General features: G+C 39.1%; 1 protein-coding gene across 2 annotated transcripts in view; it reads right to left on the bottom strand.

The window, feature by feature from the left end:
• Nucleotides 1–18,613, bottom strand: part of GNB4 (G protein subunit beta 4) — a 42,014-nt gene extending 23,401 nt beyond the window's left edge. Inside the window, exons 1-2 of one of the 2 annotated variants that reach the window (XM_033092395.1) lie at nucleotides 18,347–18,613; nucleotides 15,820–15,921 (exon numbers count right to left, since the gene is read on the bottom strand). The gene's annotated coding sequence lies outside the window, so the exon portion shown is untranslated. The remainder of the gene's footprint in view (nucleotides 1–15,819; nucleotides 15,922–18,346) is intronic. The other variant, XM_033092404.1, reaches the window with a different exon arrangement.
• Nucleotides 18,614–27,763: the final 9,150 nt, after the last annotated feature.

Here is a 27,763-nt window from a genome sequence, read left to right as displayed (position 1 = left end):
TATTCTTTCTCTAGCTGTCCTTTTTTTCTCTTCATATCTTTGTTTTTCCTCTTTCCACAGAGTAACTTACTCTGCTTCTCCAAGCACAAGACCTAGAGAAAGTGCAATCAGGGCAGGATGGGCTGCTCACGGAGAAAGTGCCTCCAGCATTTGGGAGTTGTGTGGCGCAGGGTCGCAGTGAGTCAGCAGGGCAGAACAACAGAGCTCACCAGGCCAATCAGATTCAGATTTCGCCGTGGTGGGGGCGGGCTCAATGTAAGAAAGATGGCGCCCGCCTGTCGGCTGCACAGGAGAAGGACCTCACACAGGGAAAATGCCCACTGTCTTCCAGTCGTCCCCTGGCAGCCACACACCTCAGCCTGTCTACCCGTTTGTCTCTGAGGACCCCAAGTCACCGTGCTTCTGCCAGAGCCCAAGGTGAGTGCTGGCGAGCACGTCAGTCTGCATGCAGGCTGTTAAGAGGATGTTTGGGTTTCCCACAGCCTTCTGTCCCACCTGGATGGTCAGAATCCCCACTGTTTCTCACAGCCATATGCTGTGGAAGCTTCTCTTCCCGGCACCAGTACTCCGGGCTGGGGAGCTTGGTGTGGGGGGCTGGCGTCCTTCGCTCCTCCTGGAGGAACCTCTGCGGCCAAGATATCCCTCCTGATTCTCAACCACCACACGCAGGTGTGGGGCCTGTTCCGTGTCTCTATCCCTCCTACCAGTCTCGGTGTGGCTGCTTCTTTATATTTAGTCATAGGACTTCTGTTTGGCTAGACTTCAGGTGGTTTTCCAGGTTGATTGTTTATAATTTAGTTGTAATTTTAATGTGTTCACGGAAGGAAGCAGGCACAGTGTTTATCTACTCCACCATCGTGGATCTCTGATGACTAAGTTCTTTTTCAGCATGAATATTTGATTCATTTAACACATTTTAAATAACTATCATATAGTGAAAGTACTGTAAGTTGAGTAGAATGCAGCATATCAATTATCTTTTAAAAGTTCAGCTGTACCAGTTACAAATATTAAAAAATACCAATGAGCCATTGCATCCAAGCCAATTTATTAAATAAAACGAAAAAAAATAGTTGCATAATTCAAACTGCTGTCCCCTCCACTTCTTAAAATGTCCACAGAATTTTTATTAAAGTAAGGCTTTATGTCGACACAATTATACTGTTTTTAGTGAACAGCTATTTTCATCTATATGAGACAACAAGGAAATACAAGTATCTTAGCTACTAATAATTCTCATACTGATCATGAAAGCATATTAAGAGAGGAAAGAATATTTTCAATTGCACTTTAAAAATGTAAGCAAAAACTACTTTTTCTTACTAAGTATTTATCAGAAAAGTTCATTTCAAGTTTGTTATTATAATTAAATTCTCTAATATTCTACTTTTCTCTTTGCAAACTTGATTTATAATTTTTATACTTTGTAAAATTAAAAAAAAAACACCTAAACCCATAATGAATTAGGTAAGGCAATTAAAGCTTCTATGATCATTCTTACCAAGGAATTTAAATACACCCTTGCCTCCCCACCCCAAGTACTCAATATATACAGATATTCCCTTATGGCTTTCTTTCTCAAGAAGTTAGCTGCATGGGCGAATAGATAAGAGAGGAAAAATAGAGATGCTGAAACTGTAGCGTAAGCATTAGATCTTGTTTTTTTATTTTGCTACCAAATTTCTCATTACATTCAACATTTTTAAGTGTCCCAAAAGTAAAACAATTCAGCCTTGTAAACTAAAGCAGTCTATTTTATCTGTGTTCCAGAAAATAAATAACGTGCTGCTCTCAGGTCTGTTTCCCTTCACCTCACTGGTGTGTTCTGGCATAGTTCATTCTTTCACCAAACATTTACTGAATGCCTATTATGTGCCAAGAATTGGGACTACACATGAATAAGACATAGGCCCAGCTCTCTAGGAGTTTATAGTCTAAGAAGAAAAATATTTAGGTCCATAATCCATTACCCTAAGCGCTAGGGCCAGATGCATTTCCGAATTCAGAATTCAGGTTTTTAAAAATTGCGCCCATCATATATCACATAACACCCCAACTGGACCCTGGAGAAGCACCCCACATAATCAAGGAGTACTCCCGCAGCAAAATCTAAGTATATCCACAGCCAGGTGGGAAAAAATAGACTCGCAAGTTGCATGTTAGTACAGGTCAGGTTGTAGCACCAAATGAGTTCAAATCACATAAGGTTTTGCCATTAAATGATTTCCGAAAACAACTATAGTTTTGAAAGCATTCTGGAACTCCAAATTATGAATAAGAGATTGTTGACCTATAATACATAAAAAGGATTCCTTGGTACAGAGGCATGATGAGCCCTGAACTTAAAAGATACCAAGTAGGAGTTAGCCAACCAAGAGGTGACATTGATTGAGCACTTATTGTGCACCATACACTGTTCAAAACTCTTCATAGTAACTCATTTAACAACCTCAGAAGGCAGGTGCTAATACTGTCCTCATTCTACAGGTGAGGAAACTATATTGAAGGGAGTTATGGACCTTACCCAAGTTCACACAACCTAACAGAGTTGGAATATGACAATACTTACTGTGTGATCCCAGAAACTGTTTAACCTCTCTGAGTCTCACTCCTCTCATGGGTACAGTGGAGACACAAATATCTACCCCATGGGATTGTTTTGGGGATTAAATAATACACATTTACAAAATGTCCTTAGAACTTTAAGTCAGAGCTAATTTGGCCCAGCAAGGGCAATATATGAAGAAGCTATAACCATAAACACTACTCAGGCCAATATCTATAGCTATCGGTGGATCAATAGATATAATACAACCACCATACTTTAAACAAAAAAGGAAAACAAAATGATTACCAAGAAAGAATTCTCTTCATGGTCTCAGCATTCCAGTTATGCTGCAACGTAACCACTTCTCCCTCTCCTTAACTGCCTGAGAAGCACTGAGGCTTCTTCCCTGACTCTACGGGTTGTGCTCCTCTGTTTGCTGGGAGGGGACATAAACCATCCCATCCCATATGGACGCCTTCATACAGACCAGGATTTCTACGAATGAGGGGGCTGGGGAAGGGAGAAAGACTCCAAGGGGTAGACAGGACAGGAGGAAAAATATCCAATTATTTAAAGGGCTTTCTCACACTACACCACCTCCTGAAGATTTCATCACCTGACCCCCACAACAGCACCTTGCCCACCCCCCCTACAATGTCTAGATTGAGGCACTATTCTTAGTGTTAAGTCATGCAGGTGTGTAGGGAAGAAACAGTGCTAACCATTCGTTTAACCAAATAGCTAATCAAAGGGTGGCACAGCAGCATCACTTAGGAACTTGCTGGAAACACAAATTTTTAGGCCCTTTCTCAGGCCTGAAAAATAAGAAATTCTGGAGGTGGAGCCCCGCAATCTATGTTTAACAAACACTCCAGGTGATTCTGCTGATGCCTCCTGGAGTTTGAGAACTTCAGGCCTAAACTCCGGTTTACACAAGAAAAAAATTCTAAAACTATTCCATTGGAGGAAAATTCTTTATCCTGTTATCATAGATGAATCCATTTGGGTTGAACACTTTGAATAATAATTAGGGGTTTTATCATTGACTAGGATCTGTCACTGTTGCAGAAATCTAACCTGAGATGGTAAATTCCATAATCCATGATGGTCAATGTCATGCATAAAAATAAAAAATGAATAGGAATTCATGGAATTAAAAGCAACTGGATTTTTAAAAGCTTTTTTATTAAAATACAGCCAACATACAGTATTATATTAGTTTCAAGTGTACATCATAGTTATTCAACAGTACCCACGGTGCAGTATACATAGTTATTACCATATTAGTGATTATACGGTAAAGAAGTGATCACCATGTTAAATTAAGTCCAGCAACCATCTGACACTGTACCACGCTACCACAATATTATTGACTATATTCCCTATGCTGTACATTACATCCCCATGACTTATTTGTTTTATACCTGGAAATTTGGACCTCTTATTTCCTTCACCTTCCCCCCCACTTTTTAAATGTTTCAGTTACAGCTGACATTCAATATTATTTTGTATTAATTTCAGGTGTACAGCATAGTGGTTTGACTTTTATATAATTTAAGAAGTGATCCCTCTGACCCACCTGGCACTATAAAAAGCAAATGAATTTTGTTGTTTCATTCCTACACAATTTTTTTACATTTGTATTATAAATGAAATGTGTGTGCTATCTGCAATGTTTTAGACTATTTGCTGTTTATAAAAGCTAAGTGTTTAATCATAAGGTCTTTAAATCAGTTTAATTTTCATATTAAAAATTTTTTTAATTATCCTTTAAATCAAGTAAAGAGAAAAGAAGGGGAAGAAGTCTTTGAGGTAAAGCTGACAAAACCTAAAATTACAGTAACATCAAGTGCTACCTGATGCCGAGTGCATTCTTTAAATATAGAATGGCTATATTTCTATTTTTCAGTGTATCCTGTTTAAATTCCTACATACAGATATAGAGAGATATTTTTATCTATAGTCCTAAAGTACATAGCAATGACATGATCTCGACCTATTGTCAATCCAAATTATCATGTGACCTGTTCTTCCACTCAACGAACATGTACTTAACACCTACCCTGCACTAAGCACAGAAAAACACCGGCCCCGATCAGAAAAGATAAATAATAATAAGTACATGAGGATGTAAGTGCTAGAATAGAGCACCTATTTCAACTATGTCACCAAAACCAAATGCTTCATGAGAATGTCACTGAACTCAGAAGACTAAGGATTTCCCTGGAACTTTAAGCAATACACTTGAAATTACTGTCTGTGAATCCACTGAAATCATTTTCAGTATGCTTATATTTTTAGCTGTACTACCTCTTAAAGTGACAAGTTCTATAAATTCACTGTCAGCTATGTAAAACAGCAGCGTAATTCCTTTTACTTAGTCCTAAAACTACCTTCTCTAAGTCAAGATGCCTCTAATTTTAGGATTTCTAAGACTTTGTGAACCAAACATTAGGAAAATAAATTATGATTATGTAAATTACAAATCCTAATCGTGTCAGCCTGTCTTTTCTCATAACTCCTCTCACGTAGTATCACCTCTTGGATTTTTTGATAGGATCATGCGAGGTTCATCCTGTATCACTAAGTCACAGACTTTTTTTTTTTAAGTCACAGTCTTATATTACCTTAAAGTCACATTGTTTCCTTTTGTTTTACTAGAAATAACCCCTTAAATTTATCAGACTTGGTTACATACTACACTTAGTCCTATCTTTAAATGAATCCCATCGCTAAAGGACGAAAATACGGCAACTGAGGATATCAGAATTTCATTTAACAAATATTTGTGAATGCCTAACAGGCATCACAATCTAGTTTATTTGCTGACTTGGCTTCATAAGAAAACGTGACCTGTGCAATTGACATATTCATGACAAGACAGCTGCAATTCCATATGTTCACAGCTTTAATAAAAGTAAAATATCTCAAAGTAGAAGGTACCAATTATAGTTAGCACTCAGTGTCTTTCTCCCACTGCAGATTTCATTCTCTCTAACATAAAGCCATAATGCCTAGACACAAGATAAAACTTTGGAGGTTTTACTAATTAAAGAGTAAATGTACCTGTGATCTTGGTCTGAGATGAACAGATATCCACCACTGCTACTTCAGGATCACACTTTATTTAACAAAATACCATACAATTGCAGACTTGGGTTTAGTCTTGGGTTTAGACCAACAGCTAATTAATAACCAAGACTAGCTATTTGGGATTCCACTTCACACCCAACTCCCTACCCCCACCACTAATCTTCTCCAAATCCATCAATCAAAGGGGGCTTATCTCCACCAGATGGCTTGAACAGTGTATTCATTTTGAATTACACTTAGTCACATTTAGTTTTATTCTACTACTCCGTTTTTCCTACTGATGTTTTCATCCTGCAACACTCAGTAGTACATATACCTGCCTTAAGTGAACACACATTACCCTTCATGCTTTACCCTCCCTTCATATCGTCTCCTTATAACCTCTAACAACTTCACAAAGATGTTCCCTCACTGAAAGATTAGTTAGCATAGAACCATGGGTGAAAATTTACATACCAACATTTCTCACCTTCTTTATATATTAAGGCATGGAGTAGTCTTTGTGTGTTTTTAAATGTTTTTTCTCCCCAAATGCTTCCCTAGTGGCACATTAATAATTAATAAATATAATGAAATTCCTTGTTGGTATATTTTAATTCCCATAAAGATTAACATATAACCATGAAAACTAATATCTAACTTAAAAAAAATTTTAAATACAAATTGCTTTTGCTTTTTATACCATATGACAGGAGACAGCATTTTTCAAAGTTTATCCCCACCCCGTCAACAGCTTCCCTAGAGGCCCTTTTAATAAGCAATGCACACAATGAAGATCCCTTGTTGACAAAATTTCAATTTCCTTAAGTAATTAGCTGTCTACCATTTTCCACTTAAAAACATAATTTACAGAAGTCTAGGAAGTAAAAAATGTTTTAAATTACTTCTTTATAAAAACTGGTCACTAGAATAAGCCTTGTTAAGTATGCTAAATATACTGTATAATCTATGTTACATGCCAGATAGACAAATTCATTCAGCTTAAGCTGCATTATTGAGTTTTAATTTCACATTACCAATTAGTTAAAGCCCAATTTTTGTATTGGAAAGAATTCCTAAGTAAAAGTGTCTAAGTGGAGAACTCATAAAAATTGAAGGGGAGAAAAACTGAGTCAAGCCATTGCTACATGTTACCATAACAAGAACATCAGAAATTCCCAGGTAAAGAACCCAGAGATGATTAGCTCTTTGAGCACAGGGACCACTGTCTTCATCTTTGTCCCTCCCAAGGTACTGTTCTCACTTTATGCTACAGATGCTATCAATTTCTCTATAGTTAAAATTTATTACAAGTTAGATATCATGAAGAAGAAACAGTAAGGCATCTAAAAATATGGCATTTTTGAATAGGTAAGAATGAAAGTTTAAAGACAGTCATTACCCAATTGTTTACATAAAAAAAATTACAAATATAAATCAATAGGAGAGTAGATATGGTACACCCATACAATGAAATATTATGTAGCTATTAGGAAGAGAACATCAGAGCTCTAAGTACTTGCAAAGATGCCAACACTAATGATACCCCCTAAACAGATGCTCCCTTTGGGGTTCCAACTGTAGGATAAGCAGCCCGGTGGGAGTTGACCCTTACCCAGCAAAATATATATTAAGTTTCCTTGGTAAAAATTGTAAAGTACACGAACCAACCCTGCTAAAACCCAAATTGGGAAAACATTTTTAAGCTATATACTGCTTTAAATATAAATGTGGACATAAGAGAAACTTTAACATATTTTAACAAGCCAGTAGTACACGAGTATTGAAATCATTTAATGTGATTTCTAGTTCAAAACAGATTAAATAAGAGACAGTTCTCAGCAATTCGGGAAGAAAAAGCTCTCCATAATGGATACTGGAAAAATGTTACTGGGGAACACACGGTATTGAGGAACTTAAAAGCATTTTTTCCCCATAACTATTGCACCAAAGGAAATTCTCTGGTACCTATACCATCCAGGGGCATTAGCAGGAAGGTGGTGAGGCATGATAACTAAGAGTGCTGCCTTTACTACCCAACTGTTGGGGTTTGAATACTGGGGTCTCCACTGGCATGTTAACTGACGTGTAGAAAATCAACAAACGTTAAATGAAATTATTACAGTTATGGAAAATATGTCTTTGAACTAAAGAAGAAAAAATATTTAAAATATTTTAATAGAAAGAAGTATATTTAAGCAGGAATTATTTTAAGTAATCAAAACATTTTGGAACTAGTCTTACTTTTTTTATCCTAAGCCAGATACCGCTTTAAATCTAAATTTTGCCCTTTTGCTTTTCCTTTTTTCCAATCTTATTATGTTTAACATAGAAGCTCACCGAAAAGTAAAATTTTCAAATCCTTGTAATTTACAATAATCCAGTTTGTGATCAAGGTTCTTTCATTTTTATTTCTTCCTGTTGACCTACTCTATTCATTTGCTGCTTATTAGTATTCCTCCACTAGAGGGCAGACAAAAGAAAGATGAAGTTACGGAAAACAAAGTTGGTTAACTTGTTAGCTTCCAGAAAAGCATTAGCAATGTCACCAAAAAACTTTAAACAGCACTAATGTTATAAGGTGTTCTGAAACAGTCTTCTCCATTTGAAATAGGAGTAGATAAAACACAGCCAAAATGTTGGCAAACATTGATTCGTGTATCCATTCATTCATTCAACAAATATCTGAGCTCCAAACACATGCCAGGCACATTCCAGGCAGGCTCTAGGGATTCAGCAGTAAACAAAACAAACAAAAGTTCCTGTTGTCATGGAGGTTTATTCTATATCTGTCTAAAAGAAAGATAATGAAGCACATAAGTAAATAACGATTTCAAGTACTACACAGATAAATACTACACAGAAAAAATACTGCAAAAAGTTAGAGGGTGACAAGGAAGACCATTTTTAAATAAATTAATCTAAGATCTGAATGAAATGGATGAGTGAGTCATGCCTTAAATGGGGGATGAGCACTCCAGGCAGAAGAAACAGTAAATGCAAAGGCCACCAGGCAGAAAGGAGCCTAGCATGCTGCATCAACAGCAGAGAGGGTGGTGAGGCTGGAGGGAAGAGAGCAACCACGTGACCATGTGAGCTCCTGACCTTAGGAAAGCCCTCCTATTTTATATCCCAGTATTGGGTTTGGATGACTGAGTGATATAATCTAATATGACTTACATCTTTGAAAGTTCATGCTGGCTGCTGTGGGACAGAGGCTGGAAGTTGAAACACCCGTCGTTCAGGCCAGGAGAGATGGTAATTTGACACAAGAGTAGCGGCCGTGGAGGTCATAAGAAATAGCCACATTTGGAATAATTTTTAAGTTAGAGCCCCTAGTACTTGCCAATAGAGGGATAGATATAGAATGAGTGAAACAGGAATTAAGGATAACTCGTAGGATTTTTAGCATGAGCAACTGATGGATGGTGGTACCCTTTGCTGACATGCAGAACAGTAAATAACTACAGCCAGTGAGGCAGGATGAAAATAAGAGTCAGTGTCCCAGAAGCCAAGGGGAGGAAATGCTTCAATAAGGAAGGAGTTATCTATCGCATATCTATCAATCAAAAATGAGGCTGGGGGATCTAATTTGACAAGACTGACATCTCTGGTGACCTTGAGAAAAATGGTTTCATGGTATATAGACGGGATAAAGTCTCTCTGGAGGGGGTTCAGGAGAAGATGGGAGATGATGAGTTGAGGAGTAGACAGTGTACGTGAAACCTTTCAAAGATTTTTTGTTTTGTTTTGGACACATTTAAAATTTTATTTTTAACTTTTCATTTTTTTAAATTTCAAACTTAAAGTTGGAAAAAGTAGTATAGTGAACACTCTTACACCCTTCACCTAGAATCACCAATTTGCTTTATTACTCTCTCTATATATGTAATAACTATTATTGTGTATCCATTTAAGAGCAAATTGAAGATATTTTCACCTTTACTCCTAAATACTTTATTGTGTATCTTCTAAGAGCAAGGGAATTCTCTCACATAACCACAGTACAATGATCAAATTCAGGGAACTGAACACTGATTCAAGACTATTATTTAATATTCAGTACATACTAAAATTTTACCAATGTCCCAGTAATGTTCTTGAGGAATTGAATTTTTGAATCCAATGTCCAATCCAGGATTGTGCACTGCACTTCATGGTCAGGTCTCTTGCACTTCCTTCTAATCAGGAATAGTTCCTTTGCCTGCCTTTGTCTTTCAGGACGTTCACATGTTGGAAGACTACTGACCAGTTACTTTGTAGAACTATCCTCAGTGAAAGCCCCTCAATTGTTTCCTCGTGATTAGATTTTGTTATGCGCTGTAGAGATACCACAGAAAAGTAAGGCTGTCCCTAGTTCAAGCCCATCAGGAGGAACATGTTTACCCCCGGGGGTGATGCTAACTTTGATCACTTGGTTGAGGTGATTTCCTCTCTGTAAAGTCACTGTCTCCCCTTGGTCATTCATTGGAAACTGTATTATGAATATCGTTTTCCCCATCAAACTGTCTCTATTACATGGTAGCATTTGCCTGAGTTAATATTACCATAAGAGTTGCAAACCGGTAACTTTTCTATCATTCCTTCTACATTTTTTATTGACAGTCTATTCGACAGTTTCCTCTTTTCCTTATTTTATTTATTATGGACTTGTGGATTCTTATTTTATTCAGTGAGTTATGATCCATCATTATTAACATAATTCATATTTATTCTCAAATTTTCCCAGATTTGGCCATTCAAGCTAGTTCCTATTTCCTTTTCACATGCTCCCATCAAGTTTTTTTTGAACAGTTCCTTATTTTGTGTCCTAGGCTCCTCTTTTTTTTTCTTAAAAATTTTTATTAAAATATAGCTAATATACAATATTATATTAGTTTCAGGTGTACAGAATAGTTATGCAACTTTTATATACCTAAAGAAGTGATCACCATAAGTCCAACAACCATCTGACACTGTACCACACTATCACAATATTATTGACTATATTCCCTATGCTGTACATTACATCCCCATGACTTATTTTATACCTGGAAATTTGGACCTCTTATTCTCCTTCACCTTCCGCCCCCCGCCCCTTTTAAATGTTTCAGTTACAGCTGACATTCAATATTATTTTATATTAATTTCAGGTGTATAGCACAGTGGTTCGACTTTTATATAATTTAAGAAATGATCCCTGTGACTAGTCTAGTACCCACTTGTCATTATATATAGTTGTTACCATATTACTAACTATATTCCCTACGCTTTACATTACATCCCCGTGACTATTTTGTAACTATGAATTTGTACTTCTTAATGCCTTCACCTTTTTTACCCTGCTCCCCAGCCCTCCTCCCATCTATAACCCCAATAAATCTAGTATCCATCTGACACCATACATAATTTATTACAATATTAATGACTGTAGTCCTTATGCTATATCCTACATCACCATGACTACTTTATAACAACCAATTTGTACTTCTTAATCCCTTTTGCACCCATTCCCAACCTCCGTCCTGTCTGGCAACCATCAAAATGTTCTCTGTATCTATGAGTTTGTTTCTGTTTCGTTTGTTTATTTTGTTCTTTAGATTCCACATATAAGTGAAATCACATTGCATCTGTCTTTCTCTGTCTGACATACTCCACTCAGCACAATATCCTTTATGTTCGTCCATAGCACCGCATATGCAAGAACCCATTCCCTTCCATGGCCGAGCAGTATTCCACTGTATGTACCCCCTCCTCTTTATCCATCCATCCCATCGACAGACATCAGGCTGCCTCCACATCTTGGCCACTGTAAACAATGCTGCAATGAACACATGGATGCACTCGTCCCCTTGAAGTAGCATTTGGGTTTCTTTGAATGATTACCCAGAATTGGGATAACTGGGATCTTTTGTCATTTGTTATAGCCTTTCTTTTGAAGTTTATTTCGTCTGGTATAAGTTTTCCTACCCCAGCTTTTTTTTCTTTTCTTTTCCATTTCATGAAATATCTTTTTCCATCCCTTTACTTTCTGTTTGTGTGTCTTTTGATCTAAAGTGAGGCTCTTGTAGGCAACATGTGTAAGGATCTTTTTTCTTATCCATTCAGCCATCCTATCTTTTGACTGAAGCATTTAATCCATTTTCATTTAAAGTAATTGTTGATAGATACGTAATTATTGCCATTTTATTATTCATATTTTTTATTTTTATTTTATTTTTTTGTCTTAAAGAAGTCCCTCTAACATTCCTTGTAATACTGGTTTGGTGCTGAGGAACTCCTTTAGCTTTTTCTTATCTGGAAGCTCTTTATCTGTCCTTCAATTCTAAATGATAGCTTTGCTGGGTAGAGAAGGCTTGGGTGGATCCTTGCTTTTCATCACTGAATATTTCCTGCCAGTCCCTTCTGGCCTGCAAAGTTTCTGTTGACAAATCAGCTGATAGCTTTATGGGACCTCCCTTGTAGGTAACTAATTGCTTTTCTCTTGCTGCTTTTAAGATTCTCTCTTTGTCTTTAACCTTTGGCATTTTAATTATGATTTGTCTTGGTGTGGGCCTCTTTGGGTTCATCTTGTTTGGGACTCTATGCGGTTCTTGGGCTTATTTATGTATTTCCTCTGCCAGGTTAGGAAAGTTTTGTCATTATTTCTTCAAATAGGTTTTCAATTCCTTGCTCTCTCTCTCTCTTCTCTTTCTGGTACCTCTATGATGCAAATGTTGGTATGCTTGACGTCATCATGGAGGCCCGTTAAACTCTACTCATTCTTTTGGATTCCTTTTTCTTTTTGCTGTTCTGTTTGTGTGTTTTCTGCTACCTTATCATCTAAATCATTGATTTCATTCTCTGCTTCATCTAATCTACTGTTGATTCCCTGTAATATATTCTTCATTTCCATTATTCTATTCTTTACTTCTGACTGGTTCTTTTTCATGTTTTCTATCTCCATTTTTATGTTTCCTATCTCTTTGTTGAAGTTCTCCTTGAGATCACTGAGCATCTTTATAACCAGTGTTTGGAACTCTACATCTGGTAAATTGCTTGTCTCTATTTTGTTTAGTTCTTTTTCTGGAGCTTTGTTGTGTTCTTTTATTTGGGAAATGTTTCTTTGTCTCCCCATTTTGGCTGCCTCCCTTCATTTGTTTCTATGTAGAGCTGCTATGCCTCCCGGTTTTAGCAGAGTGGCTTATGTAGTAGATGTCCTGTGGGACTCAGTGGTACAGTCTCCCTGGTCACCAGAGTCAGGTGCTCTAGGTGTATCTCTTTTGTGGGTTGTGTGTGCCCTCCAGTTGTAGTTAAGACTTGATTGCTATTTGCACATCAATGGAAGGGATTAACCCTCAGTCTGATTGGTTGTGAGGACTGGCTGTACTACAATGGAGGAGCTGTTGTGCAGGGGTGGCCCTACAGAGCAGGGTTCACTTTAACAGGGCTCTGGTGAATGTCCAGTCTTTCCTTTGGGTGTATCATCCTTGGAGGTGGCTGGGTGATGGTCTGCCCAATCTGAAGCTGGCCACTGGGGCTGCCATACCTGGGGCCTCCAGGGAGGGGGCCACTGCAGGCTAAATTCAGCCAAAGTCTGTGCTCTGCCCAGGACCACCTGGCATGAGCCACAAAGCAATCCAGAGATGGCTGCCTCCCGCACTGTACTTGGAGGTGCCTTTGGAGGCCAAGCCATGAGACAAGGCCGGCTGTCGCTAGTGCCGGACTTCTCACCTAGCTTTACAGGACATGCTGAAGCCAGATGCTGTTTGTTTGGGTTTTTGTGAACCTCTGAGAGATTTTAGGAAATTCTGAAGCATAAGCCAAGGCAGGCCGTTTATACAGAAAAGCCACTGAAAGTGTGGGTGTGCCTGAAAGTTGGGTGAGGTGTGGTCTCAGGGAGTCACGAGGGCAGAGCAGATGAAAGGTGATAGCCAGTTTGATGGAGATGCAGATGTGGCATCTGCCTGCGTCTGCACACAGGCATGAGGAGGACTCAACAAAGAAACAATGGCTTCCACCAGCTCCTCCGTCCCAGAGAAAGCTGCCGCTCCAGCCCTCACCCTGAAGCTAGACAACTCAGTTCCTCCTCGTATGTCCCTGGCGTCTTTTGAGCTGCTTCCCCAGCAGCTGTAGCTCAGAGCGAATGAGTCCACCAGCGAGTAAGTCCATGCATTGGGCCCTTTAAGAGAAGAGCTTGGGAGTGCAACTGCCCTCTGTTTCACTCAGCCATAATCTCTGTTGGTTTTCACAGCCAGAAATTATGGGGACTTCTCTCTCCAGCACTGAAACCGTGAGCTGGGGAAGGACTGGGACCCCTCGCTCCTCAAGGGGGGATCTCCACAGCTGAGATATCCCTCCCGATTTTTAACGATCACATGCAGGTGTGGTACCAGCCTGTTCTGCATCTCTGACCCTCCTACCAGTCTCGAGGTGGCTTCTTCTGTATGTCCGTAATTGTAGGATTTCAGTTCAGCTAGACTTCAGGTGATTCTCAGTAATGGTTGTTCTGTGGTTTAGTTGTAATTGATGTGGTCCTGAGAGAAAGTGAGCAGTGTTTACCTACTCTACCATCTTAACCAGAAATCAAGATGGTAGGCTCATCTTATACTTTCCTTGCCCCAGCTCTGGAACCAGCCATTTAGATCTGGGCACTACTGTGTTTTCCCGAAAATAAGACCTTGTCTGACAATCAGCTCTAATGCATCTTTTGGAGCAAAAATAAATATAAGACCTAATCTTATACTATATAAGACCCGGGCTTATATTATAGTAAAATAAGACTGGGTCTTATATTAATTTTTGCTCCAAAAGACGCATCAGAGCTGATTGTCCGGCTAGGTCTTATTTTCAGGGAAACACGGTAGTTATGCTCACTGTTACTAGGGTGTCATTGTTTCTAGGCCCTTTCATTAGACAGAGCTAGGAAATATATATTTATATATGTATGAATGTATGTATATGTTTAGCACAAGTTCATATTGATAACTCTAATTCCAATCCAACACCAGGGAGTTCTTCAATGTCTTCTTCCATTTCATAATTGTATTTCCCTTCTCCCACAGTAAAAACTCCAGCTCCAAAAATATCAATAAATTTACTTATTTGCTGAATCCTACAATATACACAAAAGAGTTTCAGAACAGCTATGTCTCTAACACTATAAATAACAGCCTACTACAGGGTTCAAGATTTTTTTGGCAGCCCTTTTTATCTTTAGATTATAGTAAAAGTCCTAAAACATACTTAGATTCTTTTTCCCCCCTCGGAGAGTTGATGTTATTCATTGAAATATAGTTGGTTCATTTATTTCTTGTATTCAATTTTGGAGGCTTTTTTTTCCTCCCAACATTGTTAATTTTATTTTTGAATATGTAACACATTAACAAGTTTCCAAAACTCAAAACTATACAAAAAGGTATAATCAGAGCAGTGCCATTCCTTCCATCATCCCTTTTACTCCGTTCCTACCCAGCCCTGTAGGTAACTAGTTTCTAGTTATCTCTTCTGTATTTATTTTTGTTCTGTCAAAAAATTCTACTTTCTACAAGTGGAGCAGAAAAATGGGGCAGAACACCAGATCAAGGGATAACTTTAAGATGGGAGACATCATAGAATATTTGTGTAATAATGTAAATAATTCCACAGAAACTGAAATTGAAGCTGTAGGAGGGGCAGAATAATTACAAGGGAAATAACTGTCAAAATATCTTCTGGTTTAATTTCAGGGATATCAAAGGGTTCCCATAATCCAAAATAAATTGCCTTCCTGTTTGTAACCTTCCACATTAATGACAGTTATATCTATGACTCTAGAGAAAACACATTACAATGGGGTTATTATTTTGCAAGAATAATTAAGCTTTCACTACCTATTAATGTCAATGGAAGAAATTCTGCCCTAGCAATAGGGAGGTTTTGAACTCTGAGCTAGACAGTTAACCAGGAAAAGAGAGGCAAGAGAAGAATGGCTTATGTGAGGATCTGTATAACAACACAGATGAATAGTAATGATCACCCTGGAACAGCAAAGCCATGTCTCGAGCATGTACTAGAAAATGTACAACTATGCTAATAATTTATGTGAATAATTAAGGATCATCCCTCATGCCCTGGCTCTAAGTCAATGTGGCACAGAGGAAGAACATGGACTTTAGAGACAGAGAGGTCTGACCTTGAATCCCAGTTGAGTTACTTAACAGCTACATAACCACTGGCATTCACAAAGGCAGTTTCCTTACCTGTAGAACTGGATAATGCCTCCTTTGCCAAATTACTGTGCGATATAAATAGAACAATGTATCACCCCTGATGCAGAACAGATGTTCAATAAACAGATGTTCCTATAATAAATGCAGATTAAACCAGTCAGCAAAGGTAAAGAAACTATTCAGTCATTCTACTTCAATAACGTGCCGGAAAGAAATCAGAGAAATCACAACATCTCAGGCAGTATTTGGTAAGGACAGAAAAATGTCCAACACTTACTTCCAATTCTCAATTTTCAAAATGTCCCAGAGTCTATTTTTAAAGCATAAAAATATGTACTGGCATACTGAAGCACCAATGATTTCAAAGAAACAATTCTGGGGAGATGTTGATCAAATGGTACAAACTTCCAGTTATAAGATGAATAAGTTCTGAGGATCTAATGTACAACATAGTGACTATGGTTAACAGTACAGCATTGTATACTTGGGAGTTGCAAAGAACGTAGATCTTAAATGCCCTCACCCTCCACACCCACACAAAATTAATAATGTGAGGTGATGGATGTGTTAACTAACCTTATTGTAGTAATCATTTTGCAATATATACATGTATCAAGTCATCAAGTTGTACACTTTAAACTTACACAATGTTATATGTCAATTCTATCTGAATAAAGCTGGAAAAAATACTACAAGAAGCAATTCTACAGGTTAACAAAGAAAAATGACTCAGGCTAATCTCCTAAATAATGCCTATGGCTCACAAATAGATGAACCTAAATATATCACAAGCCGTATTAACTAATTTTATAATTTTATAAATGTGTACACACAAGAGTTAACCACGTTCAATAAAATAACATTTTAAGTTCTATTTCAGTTTCAAATTCATCTACAAACCAAAATGCAACAAGGAAAATCTTAAAATGATCTTTAACCAAATACTGAGATATACAATAAACTTTCAGAGATGTGGACAAAAAAAGGGCTCTGTAATAAATTTAACCAAGAGTAACCTCACAGGGTGATCTGATCAGAAATTCCTAACTAGGCAGGTCATGGTGGGTAGTTACACCTCAGGCCTCTAACTTTCCTAGTAAAAGGTTATCTTTGCCTTCAGCAAGCCCTGTCCATTGTTTTTGTGCGTTTAGGTATCACACCTTTGAAATGCCTCTTTTTCAGACCCTCTCAATAGAGCACACAATCTTGTTAACTACCCTTAATCCAATTAGAGATTTTCCTGCCTTGCTTTCTCCCACAGGTTCACATAATATGTTCCCTCCTTAATCCCAAATATATAAAAGAAACTGTAAAACTGTCATTCTCCAGAGCATTTGAGATCTTGCTTCCCAGCATGTCACCAGTTTGGCTCAAATAAGCTCAAATAAACGCTTATAAAAATTCTCTACAGCTTTGGCTGTTCTTACATCAACAGAGCCTAGGATCAGTAATAATCCAAAAGCCCCATACTGAAATCTTAAAATGTGCAATGTCAAAGAGACTCAAAGCATGCAATTTTGAGTATACAGAGCATCGTTTTCCTTGCAGACTAGAAATGACTTCTCTTTCATCTTAAATAAGCAGTGTGTGCTCTATCTCTATTTTACAAGATGTACTTAAAGGTCACAGTCTTAGTTTGCAACACTAAGATGGGCTGATAACAAAGCGATCTCATCAACAATTAAATTCGAAAACCTCCCAATAGGGTGCTAATCCATGCCAAGCTATTCTGCCAGTGGTGGAGAGGCAGAGGGATGCATCCACATCCTTTACTAAAAGAGAAAAGGAAGGAGTGGGAGAATGGGGAAGAGACGGAGATGCAAATAACAAAGCACTGCTTCTATAAACAAATGAAAGGCTGTTTTAAAACTTTTAGAAATTCAATCTTCCCTTACTGAACAGCAATAATCATCAAAATACACGACAGTCATTTGTGTTTTGAAGCAGAAATGTGGAGAGAAAAGGAAAACATTTGGTCATGTACTGAACTTACAAGTATTCAAAATCCAGTAACCTGCCCACCCTACCCCCAAAATGCTGGGCATCATATCATTTCCAAAACAAATTTAACACGAAACCACCGGATCATTTTTAGTACCCAGTGGAGAACTTTTATGAACTTTCCCAGAGCTGTCCACGCAACAACCCTTCTGGGCAGTCCCGAATTACTGCTACATTCGTGTAAACACGAGCTCGCTCTCCGTCCCCCAGAGGGGGTTAGGGCCGTAGAGAGGAGGAACCTGGGGGTCTTGAGGCCAGGGATATTGACCGCCCCCTTGCTTCCCAGAGCCAGTGGACCGAGGGGCCCAGGAAGTGGCGGAGGCGGCCGAGCGACCCGTCCCACGCGGGAGCAGAGCGCGACCAAGGCGCGGCCGCCCCATCTCTCCCTGGCAGGGTCTGCTGCTCGGAGCCCTCTGTCCCCGAACCAGGAGGGATCCGGCCAGTCCTGCGCCACCACCCCAGCCGGATTCCGTGGGGCCTCACGCCCCCTGCGGGGAGCCGGGGATCCCCCTGCGGGACGCACCCACCAGCCTCAGCTTGCGCGATCATCGCCTACCTGGAGTGAGCTCCGGCCCAGGTCGACCGACCGACGCTGCCTGAGTCCGCTGGGCACTGTGCAGCCCCTGGCGTTTGGAGCGGGCGCGCAGAGCTCAGCGCACCGCCGAGATCCGCCGGCCACACCCAGCAGCCAACTCCGCAGCGCGCAGGGGCTGGGCGGGGACGTGGCTCGAGGCGCGAGGCACGAGGCACGAGGCGCGCGGGCCGGGCGAGGACGCGCCGCGGGCGCGCGCAGACCCTGGAGCGCGCTGGGCCTGGGCGAGGGGCGCAGGGAGCCGGCACCGAGAGCAGCTTCTGCTTCCTATTTCTCTCTGGTTTCCTGCTCAAGAAGAACAACGTGAATTCCCGGCAGTTTCGTTTTCTTGTCGGCGTGGCGCCTGGACGCCGGTTCATACTTCTGAGTGGCGCTCAAGTCGTGCGGCCAGTTTCCTTCCTGGTACCGCATAAGCCGCAGGAGGCATAATAGGGGGTCTGAGTTAGAAGACCCCAGGGCCGCGTTTGGATGTAACATTGTGGAATGCTACGTGTAAGAAAGTGAACTGAAGCCCGGAGTCATAACAAAATTGCATTGCGGTCCCAGTTCTATCATGGCTGGCTGTGCGGCTGAATACCGTCTCAGCGCCTCAATTTCGTCGTTGGAAAATAGGGATAATGATACTTGCCTCATAAAGGTGCTAAAATATTAAGTGAGATGACGTCCACTCCGAGCCTGCCTGTAAATAAGTGATCAATACTTGGAAGTTATTGTTACTATTGTCACTGATGAAACCAGGCCCTCCAGATGACACTGTCAAGTCGCCCTTCTCTGCATGAGTTAAACATCACATGCATCTCAACCAACTTTTTTCACATTTCTCTGGGTGCATTATGTTTAAAATGTCATTAAGTGAATGCCTCTACCCAATTTGCTTCCTCTGAAGTCAGTACCCGCCCGGGAGCAGTTTTCCTCTCTCCACCCCCATCTTTCTTCTGAGTTAATTCCAGTTTGACAGACTGTTGCTATAGCATTCCTTCTCTGACGTCAAAGGATTTAAAGAAATAGCCCTGGGTAACGAAAACTGCAGAGGAGTTCTTTGTGGAGTTTCTGTGCTGCAGAAAGATTTGAACAATATAACAAGAGAACTTCAACACCTCCGCAGTCGTCCATTCCGTCTTCTTCAGCAGCTTCCCATTATCACGGGGAATAAATCTCTTGGTACCTGAAAAGAGATGATGCCATGATAAGCACACCCTGATGGCGACTGTGAAAAAATGTGACCGTTTTGTATAAAGCCAGACCATAACAAAAATGGAAAACAGTCGTGAGGCTGGGATGATGAAATTATAGGTGGCTGTCCCCCAAACTTTCATTTTTCCTAATGTAGCGTGCTTTTTTTTCCATTGGGAAGAAAGGAAAGAAATGTCAAAACGTCTACATATCAAAGTGTCAAAAAAATTGATTGGGATATGAGCATCTGTAACTGTTTATATGTTTTAATGATTAAATCCTGACCTTATTATTGTCTTTTTTAGGAGGAAACAAAGGGAAATTGTTATTTGAGGAGTGCCTATTAAGTACCAGGCTCTCTGCTTTCTTATATCCTACTTAATTCTCATATTGACCTTACAACATGTGTTGTATCCCCATTCTACAGATAAGGAAAGCGAGGCTTAGTGAGATTAAATAATTTATCTAGAGTCCCATAGGGAGTGGCAGAGCCTTATGTGGAACCCAGATTGGATTGACTCCAAAGCCCACTTTAGATTCTTTTCTGTCTTGTTCTTGGGCACTACCACTTAACAGATATTATGGGGCTTCCAGAGGTAGTTGGGTTAAGATTATTAGTTGAAGAACAAGTGACTGGTATGTAAGAAAACCCAGTGGAGAGTACTAAAACATTCTATTCCAGAAAAGGTTAGGGGAAATATAAATCAGCAGCTTCTAAGCACAAAAACCTGAAAAAATGAAACAAGAATTGTACTGACCTTTGAAGATTTGAGAATAAATTAAACAAAATGATGGCTTTAACCTTATTGAAAATTCGATGTGGACAGAAAAATTACTAGAAGAATAAAGTTCCCAGAACAATAAAGGAAAGTTCAATCATTATCCAAATTAGTTCACTTCTAAGAATATTATATTTCTGTTTTGCCACATCTGCTGCATATTTTTTTTGAAAAGAACAGTTACTTGTTAAAGGACAAGTCTGTATTGCAAATCTGAAAGTGGAGCTGATGAAAAGAATTTCATTACCAACAATAATTACCTAAGAGTACAGTAATGCATCTAAGTGATCCAGCAATTAGTAATTTTTCAAGTGATAATGTAATCCATGTAGAAAAAAGGAGAGACAGAGAGAGAGAGAGAGGTACTATTACTATTTTTGAAGACTGCTGATTTGTGTAGACAATTGCAGTGATATATTCTGCTTCTAGTGATTAAACCCAGTTTTCTTATGTTTAGGTGCCACTGGACGATATTTAGATATCGTCCCATGTTCCCAAATTAGGCCCATGTTCTCAAATTCTAGTTCATTAAGAGAGGATGGTGGCATTCCTGCTAGAGAACCTTTGAAAACAAAATCCCTGACCATTTCATCCTTGCATCCCCTATAATGTATAACAGAATACCTTGTACATACTAGGTACTCAGTGAATGAACGAACAAATGAATGAATGAATGCACATGGCTACTTATTTTACTCAAATAACCTTTATGCCTAACCCCACGCTCATTCCCTACTTAGAATCATAGAAAGAGGAGAGTAATCATTATTTTCATGAAAGTTTAGTTGCAGTTGTTTCTGTAGGGTGTTTGCTCTCCTGTGATCAAGTTCGGAGAAGCTTTGCTCTCGGTCCTGTATTATGTACATAGATGAATCTGAATCCTGGTCTCGGTGAGTTATGCTGAAATCCACAATGCCATAAATTCATAATCCCTGCTTGTAAATCATACCCTAGAAATGGTCTGTTTCTTTCTGAGCCTACTTTGCTCTCAGACAATGCCAAGTGTATTATGAAGAGCAGAACCATTAAAGTGTACAGTTTTCCAGTATTGCCTTGTTATACATGTTGTATGCATTTCAATTCTATTTTATTCAGGACAAGGCCAAATTTTATATATATATATATATATATATATATATATATATATATATATATGTACAATATTAGAACTAAAGTAGCAAGTTTTCTCCAAACTACCACAAAATACGTTTTAAAGTATTAAATGGAAATTGTCTAATAGGATCTACAGTAGATTTCTCCAAAGACGTGGGAAGCGATCCCTAAGTAGATTCAGTAAATAGTAAGTTTATGGGTCTTTTCAGACATCCTTGATGCCCAGCAGTCATGTCGAAAGCCTTCCTTGTGCTCTCACACAATACATTTAGATAATTAACCATTTTACAGCTTATATTTTGAGCCCACCTTTGCTGTCTTCTATTGACACTCCTGACAACAAATCAGTGATAGCATCTTTCTTGTATCTTTCTACTCGGGGGAACTAATGAAAATTTGGGTCTATTGTCTACATGTACATCAGTGAGCTTAGGAAATGATGTCTGTTACAGTCATGGGAGAGGGAAGTAGAAGCACCCAGATGTAGATTTGCTGCTCTAGGTCCTGTGATTCAGGTCTCTGGAACCTGTTACTGGTAAGGGACAGGCAAAGTGAAAAGAATACTAAACTGCATGTCAGAAGATCTGATTTAGAGCTTTGGCTCTGGTACTAAATATCTGTGGGATCTTGAGCAGATCACAACCCGTCTGCATTCTGTCTTATTCAATATATGAAATGAGAGTTCTGGATTCTAACCGGATTGGCAACTGTCAATGATGACATCACTCAGTACTATGCCCGATGTGTAACTTCACTAATCAGTCCTGCACTCTTTCCCTCTAAGCCTCATCCCATCACAAGAATTCTTGTGAACACCATACGCCAGGAAAGCACTCTGATGTTGGCGTTGATAAGTGAATGAAAACATTACCTATTGCTGTGTAATACACCACCCCAAAATGCAGTACATTAGTACAACAGCAATCATTTTTTTTACTCATTAATATTCAAGTTGGGCAGGGTTTGGCAGACACATGCTTGTCTGCTCTGAACACTGTCACATAATTTGACTACTTTCAAGATGGCTCGCTCATATGGCTGGCAAGTTGGTGCGGGCTGTTAACTGGAATATCAGCCAGGGCTGTGGACAGAGACCTCCACTCCTCTTCACATAGGCTTTTCTATGGGTTACTTGGAATTCCTCATGCTACAGTGGCTGGGCATGCCATGAGCACATGCTCTAAGGGAACAAGGAAGAAGTACATTGCAGGTTTATGACTTAGCCTCAGGAAGCACATATTATAACTTCCACCATATTCTCTTGGTCTAGGCAGTCACAAATTCAAATGATAGGGACAGAGATCTCTGGATGGAGGAGTAGCAAGGTTCTAGAAGAGCATGTAGGCTAACAAATATTTTTACAGCCATTTTGGAAATACAATCTGCCACAAGCGTATTCGCTAACACCGAATTAATCGATGAATGTAACAATCTAAGATTCTGTTTTTCCATTCCTTCCTCCCATTTAGCATTGACTTTTTTTTTATTTATGCTACTGTGCTCTGTCCAATAGATATTTCAAACAATGGAAAATATCTTGTTTTCCATCCTAATTTGTTTGTTGTTTTTTTTTGGTTTTGCTTTCTTTTTTAATTTTAATGTTTTTAATTATCATACTATAAAATTGACCTTTTTCTTTTGGTGTGCAATTCTATGATTTTAAACACATGTACCCACCACTACAATCAGGGTACAGAACAGTTTCATCACCCCCAAAAAACTTCCTCAGGCCATTTTATTGTTACTACTACTACTACTACTACTACCACTACCACCTCTTTTCCCTCCCCTAAACCCTAGCAATCATTCATCTGTCCTCCATCTCTATAGCTTTGTCATTTTGAAACTTGTTTAAGTGAAATAATACCCCATGAAACCTTTTGAGACTGGTTTATTTCACTCAGCATAATACCTTGTTCCTTCTTATTGCTAAGTAGTGTTCATGGGACAGAGATACCATAGTTTGTTTATTCATTCACCCACTCAAGGATTTTCAGGGTGTTTTCCATTTGGGGGCAATTATGAACAGAGGTTCTATAAATACTCATGTACAGGTTTTGGTGTTTTTTTTTTATGTTAACATATGTTTTCATTTCTCTAGGGTAGATAACCATGAGTGGGATTGTTGGGTTCTATGGATAATGTATGTTTAACCTTATGAGAAACTGCCAAATCATTTTCCAGAGTGACTGCTCCCTGGTTCATTCTCACCAGTAACGGATGGGAGTTCCAGTTGCTCTGAGTCCTTGTCAGCACTTGATATCGTCAGTATATACATGTTTTAATTTTAGTCATTCAAATAAATGTATTGCGGTATTTCATAATGGTGCTTAACTTTTTAAATCTTCTGTAGCATCCCACATGCACGTTACCTCTTGTCTTTCCCTGTCCTGATCCAGTCCATGCATTTCTGTCAAATAGATTTTCCTTAAACATAGCACTAATTAGATTCTTTTTTTGGCTCAAAAAAACCTTCAGTGGTTTCCAATCATTTACTGAATTGAAGATACGTGCCTTGCCCTGACATGCACGGCCTTCATAATCTGGCTCCAACCTACCTTTCCAGGTTCATCTTTTACTATTTTACTCTATTTTTCACTCCACCTAGTTCTTTTGCTCTTCTAAGAGTGGCTTCTTTGCCTTGTCATCTTTGTCAGTGCTGTTCCCAAAACTGGCTCCTCTGTCTTTCCTTCTGTGTCTCTGAAAAACCAAGAACTTGAGCAGACTGTCCTTGCCCCTCTGTGCCTGGAATACCACCATGAAATACTATGCAGTGTATCCCAGATACTCTCCCACGCTTTTAGAGCACCGTCCTGGGAAGGTCAGCAAATCCAGGACCGAGAGGTATCCAGCTGGGAAATGAGTCTCCTTTGCTTACAGATACCAAGAACTTTCCAAGTGATTCTGTTGGGTGCCTCTCCCTTGGAGAAGGGAAGGAAACTAAAGTAGAGGGCTAGCCTCTCTTTATGAACATGGCATTCTCCTCAGGGCATATTTCCTTCCCCAAACCCATTTCTCCTTGAACCAGTGTCTGAACACTAGAAGGCAAAGAGTGAATATATAGTAATATTATATTATACCTGTCTTAGTTTTTCTCTGAGAGATTTTTGAAACATTTTTGAAATTTGATTTTTAATGATATGGCAACTTTTCAAATGATTTTCCAATAAAGCCTGAAGGGCTCTGATAGCTGTCAACAATATGCCACTTCCTTTTAGCAATGAAAGCTGAGAGAGAATAATGTAATAACATTAATAATTTCCTGATGGAAACAATTGCTTTGGTCTGATACCAAGCCACTTAGCCTGGTCTTCAGACTCTACTTAGAAGGTTAAAAAAAAAAAAAATGAAAAGGAGATATATAAATGAACTATTTCTCTAAACATTTTAATTTGGTGGTAGAAACATTATTGTCAGTATCAGTAACAACGAACATTAACGAACCTGTTTTTTAGTACAAATCTCTAAGATTAAGTGTATGATTTTAAATGCCTCCGCTTGCTCCAAAGAATATTTAAGAAAAAAAGGAGTTATGAGTTCAGACTTCCTTAGCCATCTTCTCGAAGTAGACCAGAATATCCAAATTATGTTTCCAAAAGCCCATATAAATTCTAAGAAAGTCAAATGAAGTTGTTAATGATAACAAATTCAGTTCTGGTCAAGTGTATGATGTATTCAAGTTACATTCTGCATAGCTTCCCTCTTATATAATTATGCCCATAATTACAGTGTCTAGAGCATAATATATAATTTTGTATGATCTAGAAGTTTACAATTGCATAATATTTTATGCCAAAATTTCACTGCTGGGGGACTCATGACTTATCACTATATCCATAGTCCTAGGACAGCATCAGCACAGAGTAGGGACCTATCAGTGTTTGTTTAATGAATGAATGAATGGATGATGACTGACTGAATGAACGAATGAATGCAGAGTTCTAAGGTGAGGTCACTGGGAACTCCATTTATTCATTCAGTCATTTATAAGTATTTAATGGGTTCACACACAAAAAACACGATATCTTCATGGCTATTTAGGAATGCATAGAATCCGGCTAACACAATGCTTGATTCAGCATTAGTGCTTTTAGGAATGGTGTTGTTTGGCAGGTGAGGTTGTCCAGCTGGGGTGGAAGGAGGGCACAAGTTCTAAGGGTGGGAATGGTTTTTACTTTTCCTTCGCTCTAAGGTAACACACGAGCATTGAACTACTTAAACAGTTTACATTCCCTTTTGTTGTCATTTTGGGTCTTGATGTGATGTGGGGAGGGCCAGGGGCTGCCCTAACATTTTGCCATCCACAGGACAGCAGAGAATAAGGGCTTTTAGAGCAATTCACTCTCCTTAGGGACCAAGGATGGAGGAAAGCGATTGGGCAGAACCCAGCTTCTGTTCTCATAGAGTGTGCTGAGTGCACTAACGGGTGTAATATCATTACCTGTTTTTAAGTCCTCTGTGGGAAAACCTAGCCTTTTGCATTTGAACCAGAATATAAGCAGGGTGATGATGGTTTAAATAAGAGCTGCTTTGCTCTTCTATAATGTACCTGCAGGGGGAAAAAACCAACACTTAGGACTAAATATCTGAAAATATGTATCTAAAATGCTCTAAGAACAAAGCAGAGTTAAGACTTTCTCTAATAGAAACAATCTTCCTTGGAATGTGTATCCTAATATAGTATTCGCCTTCCATATCTTTTAGGATCATAGTCGTGTATGTTCGTTGAGTAGTTAGGAGCCAGCACTTCATTGTATTTACCTCGTTTACTACCTATCTACAGGGGATCTTATTATTTCCATTGTGCAGAGGAGATTTAGGCTTAGAAAGAGGAAAATCTTGTTCAAGGTCCTGAGGCAGTGCGAGGGGTGGGCCTGCGGGGTTCAGATCCCCATCCTTCTTACCCCCGCCCCCATCTCCTACAGCTCTCCCAACTACCACGTAACTCTACAACCTAAGGAAAAGGTTATGCAAATGTTATACAAATGGAGCTTAAAACATGCCCCTCCTTCAGTAATACCCTAGCCTCTGAGACTCTCCAATATACAATCAAACGCCTAATGAATGGTGGAGCTGACATATGGAGCCAGAACTTTCTGACTGGATGCTCAGGTGTGTTCCTGTCCCTGATCTCAGGAGCCTACTTCCTCCCCCCCCCCCCCCCCCCCCCCCCCCCCCCCCCCCGCTCCCCGCCCCCGGCAGTAACACAACTGCTTTCTCTTAGGTTTCAATCTGAATATTGTATTTCTTCTAAATAAATCAGGGCAAAACCTCCAGTTAACGAGTGCCTCAGAAGGTTTTCTATCACTTCAGTCGTATCACATCAATAAAAATCTGGCAGGTGGAGAATTTAACCACTCCCTCCGCCCTTACCCAACTTGCCCCAGCACTGACCAACTCCGGGAGACTTCACAAATTCTTTCAGTCTGGGAACAGCAACTTCTTTGCTGCTCCTTTTTGGCCCTCCCTTATCAGGATTAGCTGCTTACTGCTCTTCCTGTTTTGATTTGACTGAAAAGAACTTGAGCTCCTATCCCTCTGTCAGATGGATTTCTTAGCTTAAAAGCTTTGAATCAGAATGACATTAATCCTAGTTTTTCCACATGTGACATTATTGCTCATTACAGACATTTTGTACCACACTATCTTACTTTCTGAGAAATTCATGGACTTGCTCATTGCAAAAATGAGTCAGTGTTTTGGAATTTACATCTTCTCAAGTAACAAGTAGGTTGCCACATTTTTAAATGTCACTGTTTTCAAAGAAAATTCTAGTCCAATTTATCAATTTTTTGAAAAAAGTCGATTTAGTTACAATCAAACCCAGAATTCAATTAACTAACATTTATATTATTATTATTGTTCAAAGAAGTATGTTTTATGTAGAAATTGATCCCGGGGCAGCTGCACAAGTCTCTGCAAGAAGGTTCCTCTTCTTTGGTGACAATGAGTCAGATTTGTATTAACTCAGAAATGAATTTAAGGAGAAAAAAAACAACTTTGTCATCTAATGAGTAACTAACTGTTTCATCTGGGTTAAGTTGATAAAGCAGCAATTCTAAAAATAAAACTTACTGTAGATTTGTTCTTTCTTTTATTTTAAAAACCAAACTCTTATTTTGCCTCCACGTATCTAAATAATATATAATTTTTAAATGACTTCCAGTAATAGTATTTGAAGGAATTGCTTGATTTGGGGATGGTGTGCTAATTGTTTGGATCCACATATGAGCTGAAATATGAATTTCAAGGAAATTTAAATGTCCCCAATTTAATTCATTTTCGTGAAATCATACCTGTTTTTTTCTTGCATTGA

Source organism: Rhinolophus ferrumequinum, chromosome 2, assembly GCF_004115265.2.
Source record: "Rhinolophus ferrumequinum isolate MPI-CBG mRhiFer1 chromosome 2, mRhiFer1_v1.p, whole genome shotgun sequence".
Taxonomy (NCBI): domain Eukaryota; kingdom Metazoa; phylum Chordata; class Mammalia; order Chiroptera; family Rhinolophidae; genus Rhinolophus; species Rhinolophus ferrumequinum.
This window is presented reverse-complemented; position numbering and strand designations above follow the sequence as displayed.